The sequence below is a fragment of the Molossus molossus genome, unplaced genomic scaffold (assembly GCF_014108415.1).
Source record: "Molossus molossus isolate mMolMol1 unplaced genomic scaffold, mMolMol1.p scaffold_m16_p_17, whole genome shotgun sequence".
NCBI classification, from domain to species: domain Eukaryota; kingdom Metazoa; phylum Chordata; class Mammalia; order Chiroptera; family Molossidae; genus Molossus; species Molossus molossus.
This window is the reverse complement of record NW_023425352.1, coordinates 35,000,934-35,013,411: the sequence shown is the minus strand read 5'-3', so window position 1 is coordinate 35,013,411 and position 12,478 is coordinate 35,000,934. Positions and strand designations below refer to the sequence as shown.

The 12,478-nt window shown below is 40.4% G+C and overlaps 1 protein-coding gene across 6 annotated transcripts in view; it reads right to left on the bottom strand.

Annotated features, from left to right (window-relative positions):
* The window catches only part of SGMS1 (sphingomyelin synthase 1), a 264,910-nt gene that overhangs the window by 138,238 nt on the left and 114,194 nt on the right, over nucleotides 1–12,478 (bottom strand). The gene's annotated exons all lie outside the window — the stretch shown is intronic.

Below are 12,478 nucleotides of genomic sequence, written 5' to 3'. Positions count from 1 at the left end.
CCGACATGTTAACTTGTTTCATCGTCCTGTGTGCTTTCCCACAGCAGTGGGGGAATCAAAGGAACATGATGCCGTCAGAGAAAGTCACAGACGGAGAGAGGCAAACTAAACAAAATCATTGAGGAACCCATGATAATGCCACCTTCAAATAGCATACCAACCTGCAAGAATATTTAATTCTAGCTTAAGTACTTTTCAAAAGCAGGGGCCAAAGTGGGAATACAGTTCAAAAAGGGAATTTTCTATACTGCTACTTGAGAGGAAGAGGAAATAAAATATCGGAATACATAAGTTGACATAAAACTGATGTACCAGGGTAGGAGCAGGCAGGGGGATGTCAACAGAGGGGGGTGGGGCGGGGGAGGACACCTGTAATACTTTCAACAATAAAGATATATAAAAATTAAAAAAGGACTGATGTACCAACTAAAAGGCATGTGGCTAAGAAGGCCTCCTGCATCCTCATCAGTAAATCCAAAATAATGTGTCAATGGCAACAGCTATGATGGTGAGACAGCATGAAATTCTTTATGTTTAATCCTACCAGAACCCTGCAAAGAAGGGGTCAGGATTCCCAACTTCTCAGATGCAGACACTGGGCCCTGAGAAGTCATGTAACTTGTACTACATTTAAACATTGTCTAAGGTCAAAAACGTGTCCAAGGTCAAAAACGTATCCAAGGTCACATGTCAAAAACACAGAAAAGGGTCCTAAATCATGCCTGTTGGACACCAAAGACACAGAACAGGTCTGGCTTACTGATAAATGCAACCAAAATGCTTTCTTTTTTATTATTATTATTCATATTAGAGAGAGAGAGGGAGAAAGAGATAGAAACATCGATGAGAGAGAACATCAACTGGCCACCTCTTGCGTGCCCCCCACTGGGAATCAGGCCCACAACCTGGGCATGTGCCCTGACTCGGAATGGAACGGGCAACTTCTTGGTGCCATGTGTCGACACTCAATCACTGAGCCACACCAGCTAGGCCCAAATCTGCTTTCAATTCCAAATCATACAATGATTCTGTCACTATTTTCTGGCTTCAAATTGCTTTTGTTGGGTCCTAAGTAAAGGATATTGACACTCCTTCCTGTGAGATGGGGGAAGTGTCTTGTTATCCAGTGGCTTGAGGACAGGAAACCAAAACAGATCTGGATGGACTCTTTATAGATTAGATAACTGCTAAAGTAGCTCAGAGCTCGCTGGTGATGCTTTTACACGACATCAAGCACAGAGGACGCACAGTAAAGGCTGCAGGCTGGATTTTACGGTGGACACATGCAGTGAAGATTCAACACGAGTTCCTTCCAGGACTAGTGAGTAAGCAACTTGATTATGCTCACTGTGCAAGTAAAGCTTCGATGGGGGGGGTGGTATCCAAATTATACTTGTATGACTATGGCTGTAAACATGCAATTAAATCTGAGTGCAGTAAGGCAAAAATCTTTGTAGACAGTAACCCAATAACACTCAGAAGAATATTGGGGAAGGTGGGACAGAGTAAGTTACCTTTCCCTTATTCACAATAATTCTGATATAGCAATACTCAAATTCCAATATGTTTACTACCAGTGACCTCCTCTCAAGAAAAACCACGCAGGAGTAGGAGAAATCTGAAGAGTAAAAAGGAACGAGCATAAGAAGCAGGGCTGCCCAGCCGGTGTGGCTCAGTGGTTGAGCATCGATTGACCCATGCACCAAGAGGTTGCTGGTTTGATTCCCAGTCAGGACACATGCCCAGGCTGTGGGCCTGATCCCCAGTGGGGGACATGCAGGAGGCGGCAGATCGATGTTCTCTCATCGATGTTTCTCTCTCTCTCTCTCTCCCTCTCCCTTCTTCTCTGTCTAAAATCAATAAAGAAAGAAAAAATTTTTAAAAAGAAGCAGGGCTGAAGAAGGAAAGACTGAAGTTCATATAATTCTGCAAGGCACAGCCAACTCCCACTTTACAATTTTGTATTTGTATGGCCAGTCCTTTCCAGGCTTGTTACTTCCTCCTAGACCAGGGCGGGCAGTGATTTCACCCAGGGGCCAACCTGATTGACTGACTGACTGATTGACTGGCAGTCCGGAAAACATCACTGGGAGGAAACGCTGACATCAACAGCCCTGTCCACCAAGAAACGAGACACAGAAATCGCAGCCAGCATGCTTCATGTTTGGCAGCCCTGTCCCAAACTCTAAGTACAATTTGGTCATTTTTTCTTAGGGGAAAGATGGTATATAATTAGACATGAATAATTTACAGACCAGTAACAGCACAACACAAATTTAATTATATTTTTCTATTAAAACTGTACTTTATTAGAAGAATAAAAACCACTGAAAACTTTCTCATTCTCATTCATAAACAACATGTTAAGCAAATGAAATTTTGATGTAAGAGAATACCAGTGCTTTCTTCCTCTAATGTCTCAAATAAACACCATTTAACTGAACCTCTTCTTTCCTTCCTCTGCTTGGACAAAAACCTTTATAATCTCTCAGGATGAAGGGATTCAACTACAGTTGAAAAGCCCTAGCCATCATGTGTCAAGCTTATGAGTGTTTATAAAAGAAATAGGCCAGCATTGGCCAGTGGTTAGAGCACTGGACACACTCCAAAGGGTCTTGGGTTTGATTCCCAGCTAAGGATACATACCTGGGATGCAGGTTCAATCCCCAGCCCTGGTCAGGGCATGTGTAGGAGGCAACCAATCAAATGTGTCTCTCTCACATGATGTTTCTCTTTCTCTCTCTTCCTCCCTCCCTCCTTCTAAAACAGGGGTTCTCAACCTGTGGGTCTCACGACCCCTTTGGGGGTCAAACAACCCTTTCACAGGGGTCGCCGAAGACCATCGGAAAACACATATTTCCGATGGCGATTCATAACAGTAGCAAAATTACAGTTATGAAGTAGCAATGAAAATAATTTTATGGTTGGGGGTTACCACAACATGAGGAACTGTATTTAAGGGTCGCGGCATTAGGAAGGTTAAGAGCCACTGTTCTAAAAAGTCAATGGAAAAAAATATCCTTCGGTGAGGATTAACAAAAAAAGAGAGAGAGAGAGAAAGAAATAGGCCAAATGGAGTCACTTTTGATAAACCACAGCTACCAAACCAAAACTTAATAAGTAACCTAGTTTCAGCCTCAGGAGTGGAATTTTAAACCAACTTGGATTTCCTGATCGACGCAAGGGAGGTAATCTACCCCTGCCTTCCCCTAAGGGAAAGTGTCCTTGTCTGAAGTAATCCCCATTTTCAACCTCTTAGTCCCACTCTCTTTCTATAGGTTGCTATAGAAACCTTCTATTTTGTATAACTCATCTGAGTGCCCTTCTAGTTGCTAGGTGAGATGCTGTCCAATTCATGAATCTCTTAATAAAGCCAGCTGGATCTTAAATCTACTCAGTGGAATTTTGTTCTACTGAGAGCTAATGCTGCAGGTCTGAGCGTGACCTCAGGGCAAACAGTCCTCTCCCCTTCCACGGACAGGAAAGGCACCTAGCGCCTTCCTTAGCTTGGAGGAAACAGAGGTACTTTATCCCTTCATTTGGTAAATATTTATGGATTGGGGTATATAGAGTGGCTTCCCTGAGCGGGAGGGGCTCTCAGTTTCAAGGAGAAAAACGTCCTAACTGGTATGCACATTTCTGTGTGGCGCCCGATCCCATGGGGGCAAATACCAACATCAGCACACACAAGCACCAGCACAATTTCTAGGCATCTTCTGTCCCTCACTTTAATCCTGGAAACGAGCCCGTGAGTCATCAAAGGCCTTCTCCTTTTTACAGATGGGAAATAGCGTGTATGGGACACCAAAGAGCGTTTTCCAAACAAAAAGAGTATTTTTATTCTAATTATGTCTTCAGATAGGCCACCCCTACTTTAACATATAAATCTTAACCCCTCTTTTACCTTTTGCTGGCTTCTGAGAAGAGTCTCAGGGTCCCAGAACTTTTACTGAGAAATCCACAAGGTGAAGGAATAATTTTCTAACAGGTCCTGTTATCATGGGCCCATTGATGTGCTAATATAATCTTCCTCAGGTGTCCTTTCATCACAGCTCCTTGAGGGTAAGAGCCTAACTTTATCTACGCCTACAATGTTCTCATTACCTGGGACAGAAACTGGAAAGCACCTAACAAAATACCATTCATGTTTGTTACCAGTTACATCAAATCAAGTTTCTTATCCAGCGCAGTCAAGCCGTCTGGCTCCCTCGCCTTTCCTTTCCACACTTCGTCATTATTTTCAAAATTGGAGTACCGCCCACTCTCAAAAGATTTATTCATTGCTAAATGGTTTGCTCCCGTAATTCCCCTAAAATGTCCTTCCCCTGACCCTGCTCATCCATGAGCATCACCTGCTATAGAAAGGGCAATGGAAATATATTTGCAATGCTCTCTCTTTTGACTTACTAAAAACCTGTTTTCCTCAAAATATCATATATGCATCCAATAAATTCTGGATTGGTAATTACCTCCATTAATATACGATTATAATTTAGCTTCCATTAAAACTATCTTTACACACACAGCCTTGTGCCACTATCTAAAATTTGTTTAACTAAAATCAAAACCTGTTAATCTTTTAAAACAACCTTCTGAACTATGTCTGATCTCCCGTGGTGGAAGCAGCCTTCGGGGGAAACAGTCCTGCTACCTCTCAGCCGGTCTCATAAGCACAGGTCGCATCCCAAACATACAGTGGGTGCTGGTCAGCAGTGTAATAAATCCTTTAGAAACTCATCTACATGCCTTGCCTTTTGAACCTGAATTCTTTTTAGGTATTGAGAAGAATAAATATTTAATGAAAATTAAAGGAACTCAGAACAATAAGAACTTCCTAATTTCCTTTTTAAATACTTTGAAGTAATCTACAGCTTCAAAAGAAAGTTCAGCATGAACTGTGAAATCAAACTACCATAATAAACTTTGCAAGTCACAAAAGCTACCTTTTGTGTTCCTTAAAAGGGAAGAATTTAGTTGGCTAAAAAGAATATAAGATGGACTGGAAGGAAACTCAAATTCATTCCAATACAGAAACAAGTTAAAATATTAAACACAGTTCCAGAGCAGATTATGGAAAATGTTTTCAACCGAGAATCAACTAATTTACTGAAATTTATTATAATAGGCATATATCAGGGTTTCTGTTTCCGAGGGATTCTGCCACACCCTTGGCTCAGGTACCATTTTCTGTGCCACCTGCTTCAACTGCACACATACAGCCATAGCTGATTGGACCTATAAGAACATCTGACCGAGAGGCAGCCATTCATAGGCTGGCCAGGAGCCTCTGACTTGTGTTTATTGGCAAAAAGTTGGGGTCGGCCAATCAGATTCTCTGCCCATGAACTGGAATCAAGAAGCCTAAAGGAAGTTGCCAGTTAGGTCTTAGAGTGAGAGCGCAACCTTCATGGGCCTTCATGTCACAGAAAGTGAGAACTGAACCCAAGCCAGTTTCTGAGATTCTCATATCCACCTCCTGATCACCACCCTAATCCTCCTACCTTTCTGGGTGAAACTGATCTGGTTTATACAATTAAAAGAAGAAGAAGAAAAGACAGAGATCGCCATTGCAACGTAAGTTAAATTTTTATGTAAAGACCTATACAATAAAGCCATCTTGTTCTTTTAGACTAAATGGAGGAACCAACTCGTATCGTTTAGTAAGAAATCTGAGGTAAATTTTAAAAGAAATGCAGTTTTATTATTCTGAACTTCCTCTCTATTCTGGACTTCAGATTTCCACAAAATGAGGTCAGTTTATGAGAAAGTCTCTTAGTTGTCTTCCAAGGATTATAATCTTACGACAGGCAGTCTCTGGTGTACCAATCCATCCCTTTCAGATCAAGAAGGACTCTAGCCCAGCCAGTGTGGCTCAGTGGATTGAGCGTAATCCTGTGGACTGAGAGGTCCCGGTTCGATTCCCAGAAAGGCACATGCCTGGGTTGTGAGTTTGATCCCCAGTAGGGGGTGTGCAGGAGGCAGGTAATCGATGTTTTTCTCTCACATTGATGTTTCTATCTCTCTCCCTTCCTCTCTCTCTAAAAAATAAATAAAAACATATTTAACAGAAAAGGAGGACTCTTTTAGAACTCAAAAAGAAAAAAGAGTTATCCAAAGAAAACTCTTGGATAGTTTTTAGACAGTGGTGGAAAACAGTCTCTATTATCTGGGCTGTCACATGATAATAACCATCCTATCATATTCATAACTGGAACATTTTCTTATAAAAATTCTTAAAATGAGCTATTTCCCAACGTTTTCCTATTATAGCTAAGTGTACATAGAATATTAGAAATTTTCACACTATTTTCCATTGCTCTATCTTTCATTTAAAATATACAATGACACTACAATGCCCTGCTTCTTCCTCGGTTTAAAGAAACTAAACAACAGAGCACCTAAAGAACTGCCCAAGAAGCATTCATCCACTCACTGACCATACTGCCGTCTTAAGTGTGCATCATTAAAGTAGAAATAACCATGTGTTACAAAGCATCGTCTCCTTTAGGAAGTCCTCAAATCCTCAAATGGTTAGCAAAACAAAATAATGTAAACTGAACTGTCCAAACAGAAGACTTTCTGGACTCAATTTTTGTTTCTCTTTTAGTTACTGAAAATCTTTGTGAAATGTATTACTATTTTTCTCATTTGCAAAAGTAACAGATGTTCTTTGAATATCAGTAAATAAGAATACACACAAATAAGAAAAAGTACCAAAATTATAGCCCTCAGTCAGATCACTTACCATTTAGAAATATTTCCCCCTAGTTCTTTTCTCAGGGTACCACAAGGACAGGAAACTTTATTTGAACCACTGATGTATGTGTGTATGTGTGCATGTGTGCATATGTGTATGTGTGTATACCTACATGTATGATGTTTAATACAATTTTAGTTTCTGTAAATTCTTTATATGTTTTTTGCACACTTTGTATATTTCGTATTTTCATACATAATTTTTGCATACTTCTTGCTTTAAAATTTTATTTTTTATAAGTTTAGAACTGTACCCTCTATTCCATAATCATTTCTCATGTTACAATAGATGGACATGTTTCCAGGCTATTAAACTATTAAATATCTTTCATATCTTTTCCCCTCTTCTTTTTGAGAGATGGCCAATGCCGATTCACTGCTCTGTCAAGAATTAGGGTTTTTCCCCTCCCACTTCTAATAACATTTATTTTCTTATAAGTGTTATCTTGGTTCACTATAAAGTTTTGAAAAACATAGTAGGGTCTCATCAAATTGAGAACATATATGCCTACTATTATTTTGTAACTTGTTTTCACTCACATTTTATCCTAAACACTTTCCTATCTCCATGAATATACTTCTGGGGTTATTTCCTAATGTTTTTAAATAAGAGTCCCCAGAACCCAACTTTATATGATTGTCATGAGTCAAGTTAATTATTAAGAACACTGACAAGCCCTGCCAGTTTGGCTCAGCCATTAGAGCGTCGACCCTCAGATCAAGGAGTCATGGGTTCGATTCTGGTCAAGGGCACGTACCTCGGTTGTGGTTCATCCCTGGCCCTGGTCGGAGTTGTGCAGGAGGCAACCAACTGGTGTGTCTCTCTCACATCGGTGTTTCTCTCTCTCTTTGTCTCTCTCTCTCTCCCCCACTCTATCTGAAAATAATGGAAAAATACCCTCAGGTGAGGATAAAAAAAAGAACACTGATACACTGCAATGCACTATAGTTGTGGATGCAAATGACATATACACAATTGAGATGAACCACCCCAGGAGATGCCCTATCTGTTGTTTTATTAATTTTATTTTTTTAAAGAGTTATCCAATTTCAAGCTTTTTAAACTGTGATCTCTCTCTCATGAATGTAAAAAAGACAGAATATAGCTTTCAATAAATCTAGTGTCTGCAAAGTGAGTTATTAACTCAGACTTGTCCCAAGTAACATTCCCATTCTCTATGTAATAAGAATAAAAAGGAGGCAAAAAAGAGAAGAAAAGGAAACAAAGAATGAATTTCCTGTTACTATGACCTGGGTGATTTCAAAACAACCTCTATCTCTGTATCACTAACGAAGATCTATGTCAACAGTCTAAATGAACTTTTCTTTCCAGCCAGTAAGAAATGCATATCCTTCAACACATCCAAATTTGTATAAGGGTATTTGGAGAAGGTTTGTTCCAACACCTGCAAATTCTCTCCCATCATTCATCAGAAGATATTTCTGCACTGGTCATAATTTCCTCAAGCTCTGCGGCTCAACTGATTAACCACAATCCAAATCTGAGGTCCAAGCAATTCTGTAAAGTTAAAGATCCCTTTTAAAAAATATATAGTCATCTAATGGCCTTCCCTACATAACGAGTCACCTTTATTAAATCTGTTCCCCCCAAAAATCTGTTCCACTCTAAAACAAAACAAAACAAAAATTTGTTCTATAAAACATGTCCTATTCACTATGCACACAATTAAACAACAAGGCCAATGCTGTCAGGTAAAGAAAGGGTATGTTTACCAGAACTAACTTCTGATCTTGTTCCTGTAAAGTGGGCATTACAGTTGTCTGATTCCCTAAATGAATGAAGACAAGTAATCTTTTCAAGTTATCTTTTACTGAAGATACAGAAACAGTATGGAAACATTCAGCACCATAAACAACAGGCAAAATCTATATATCCAATTCATCAACAGAACTTAAAACTGTATCTGCCACTCGACAGGGATTGAAGAAATTTTCTGAAGAAGTGAATGCTCTCAAACAATAACATTTTTCATTCACCAAAAATTCTTTCCCTCCATGGAAACTATCAGGATCAGTATACATGAGATTATTAGATCTGCCTCTTATTCTACTTAAATGCGGGGAGAGCCTGCACAGCACTTGCTAGGGTAAGACTGACAGGTTTCATAAGTGTCCAGCTTTGTCAGCATTATAAAATGTTTAAAATACCTTTTCCAAAATAGCCACAAACTCGCCCTGCAGTTCCATGGTGTGCTGTTTCAATTCAATTACAATAACCCTCCAAATGTCTTCCCTTTGAAAGGTCAAAATCACTCATTAGAAAATAAACACAGCTCAGGTCAAATACATTTGCCTGAAACAAACTGGTAATGGAAAGAAATGTCCCCCACCTCCACCGACCTGCCAATGTATTTTTTGACTTTCAAAGTCTTTCCCCTCATCTCTGTTCTGTGCCTCTGGGTGGGTAGAGGGGGGTGTGAGTGTGTGAGTGTACGTGTGTGTGAGTGTACGTGTGTGTGTGTGTGTGTGTGTGTTTAATCCACAAAACAAGGATCTGGGTGAGATGCTCTCTGTCACCTGCATTCCAATGATTTACATTTGCAATTATTCTAATTATTCAAACTATTCCAAATTATAAGCAAGAGTCAAGTTTGATTACTGTTGATTAAAAAATTGCCATGGGAGGTAATGTAATATAATGGTAAAAGATACATTTGAAATTAAGAAATGTAAATATGACACCTAGTAGAAGACATTAGAAATATGTGGGACAGGCATATGTTTGGATGGCAGTCAATGGGGTCTCAATCGACATTTAGTGAGTTCCAGGGAAGCTAAATGTCTTAAAATATGTAGAACAGGCCCACACATGAGATCCTGCCTTAAATAACAACGGTGAGCAACTCTGAAGAATCTGGATTTCAGACCACGTGGCTGCTCATTAGCTGTGTGACCTTTAATGACCTATGCTTAGGTCATTTAATTCTGAGTCTTAAGCTCCTCAGAGGAGCTTGGGGAAAATCCTGGCTCCACACTTATAAACTGTGGGCCCCCGTGTGTTCAATTATCCTTTTCAGATTCTTGATCCATAAAACCCAGCTAAAAAAAAGTTGCAGGGTTTTGATGAGTAGTAACTGTTAGTAACTGTTACTATTTACACAGAAGTAGTTATTAATAGGTGCTCAGTGGGTGCACCCACTCCAGGACCTCTCCAAACCACATTATAGAAGTTAGATATATACTTACAAAAGCTCAGTAATTGCACTCATCTCAGATCACCACTGACAACAATTATTGATTGATATTTTAGCAAACTGTCTTTCAAACAAATCTGTAAGCTAGTACTTCATTATTTTTGTTTTTTATGTAAAATAAGACATACTAAGTGACTGACCAATGAGGCACAGTATACACGGGCTTCCAGGTGTTTCCCAAATTTTAATTGTAGTAATTATAATATAATTAATAGTATAGAGAATTAAATAGCAAAGCCCAGGTTCCAAACATCAGGTAAAGACTGAGACATCGAAACAAAAACAAAGAATCACTATGAGTTTCTTTAAACATCCTCACACCTCCTAATAAGATTTAACTTTAGAAAGGTGGTGAAAAACAAACAACGTTTGCAGAACTACACCTATATTAATAAGGAGTTTAAGCCCTACCCTAAACAGGTAGGTTAACATGCATGAAGCTGGCAAAACAATATCCCATGAACGGTGACACACAAAGGCAGTGAAAAACAGAGCAGCCACACAGTCCTTCGGCTGTAAGTGCAGATCTTAAGACTTTGCACTGACAGATACTCGGCACAACCCGCATGTCCAAGCATCATGAAGCTCCCCGTCTAGGGAAGTGAATGGCTCCCGTGCGCATCATGCACTCCAGTTCTTGGGTTTCAGTGGGGTGCTGGGGCTCAGAACCAAGATGGAGCTGCATCTATCAAGAGAGGGTCTTACTCAACCAATTAAATTGCACCTGCCTGAAATACCTTTTGGTTGAAATGCCTCCCTATTAGGAGACAATGTTTAAATAGAAGTGATGCATTTGATCAGCATCTTTTCACAACTGCTGGAAGGATGGAGACCATGTTAAGCTAAATTCTAAAAGGTGACTATTGGTTTTTCATACAACAGATGTTCAAATGCTAGCTTTACAAAGCCTAAGAGTAAGCCTCCCAAGATTCTGCATGTACATATACTTTGCAGAAAAGTTAGTAACAAAGGATGTACCGTAAGGATATACCTCTCAACATTGTTTTAAGAAGTGTTCAAATCTAAATGAGTGCTGGTTAAATGCTGGTTGTTCCATACGTTAGAATCATGTAGCTACTTTTGAAATGGATTAGACTTATGTGTGCCAATACGTAATCATGTCCAAGAAGTATTACACAATGAGGAGCAAAGCGTGGAATCGTGTGCAGATTGTATACAGAATGTTTGCATTTGCATAGAACATAATGGAAGGCACACAAGAAAACAAATTCTGGGGAAGGCAAGGAAGGACTGGAATGAAAGGAAGGCTTTCACTTTTTATTTTCTTCTATGTTGCTTAGGGAACTTTAAAACCATGTGCATATATTTTTTTAATTAAAAAAAGAAACAATTCAACCTTGTTTAGACCAGGGAAAGAGCAGATGCTCCCCACCTGTCAGTTTTCCTTTAATACTGAGTCCAATGTATTAAATGATAAGCATGACCAATGCAGGTAGGTTGTTTTAAACGAAGTGGAAAATCACAGTTCCTTGCTTCTCTACAAAACTGCTAACCATCTTCCCCAAATTTTAGTAGATGGGGTACACACTCTCCACAACCACCTGCCAGAAACAGACCTCCAAAACATCTGAAAAGTCTGTTTTTGTATTCTGGTATAAATAATTCTTTACTGGCTGTAAATTCCTTGCTGCCTTTATTGTCAAGCAGGTTGTGCCAAGCACATAGCTCTGTACAAAGTAAACACCACAAAATGCACTCTCTGGTCATCCGCTGTTCTTTATTCCTCAGCCAAATGCCTAGGGAACTGGCGGAGCCTGCTCACGTCAATAAATATCAACGTACAGCTTACCTACTAAACAGAATCACACTGTGTACTCTGCTACCACCCCCACATGATGCCCAGCACCCCCACCACTACCACCGTCCAGGAAAGCAACCAGGCACCTGGGTACACACAGCACTAGGAAATGCCCCCAACTGACCCACTCCTCCACAAAAGATAAGCCAGGCCAGCTGATATGGTGCAACAGCTGTCATCTCTCCCAAGAAGGAACAGACTGGCCAGAGCCACCCCAGGGCTCCTGGAGCCCAGTTAAAAGGCAATCAACCCCCCTGGACCTTCCGACACCACATTCCTGATGATCACATGGCTTCGGGGGAATAAAAGAGCTCCTACTTACCAGCACCTGGGCCGGCCTGCCATCCTGGATCCAGTCAGTATAAGCTGTGCGACCTTCAGCAAATTGCTTAGCCTCTCTGCTCCTAAATTTCTTCATCTGAACAAATGCTCCCAGAATGCCGCCTATAGCCCACAGAGCTGAGTGAGGGCAAGGCATGTAAACAAAGCTGCATAGCCCTCCATGCGTGCCAGCTAGTATCACTGCCATCCCCTTTGGGCACAATTTGGCAGCAGCCTCCTATGTGGTCTCACTGATTCCACTCTAGCTTCCACCCAGGAACAAAAGTGACCTTAAAAGTGGGGAGAGGTGAAATCACCCTGGTTACTTCCACCTTCCTCTCCCCACTGAAAAGTGACAACCGCCCCC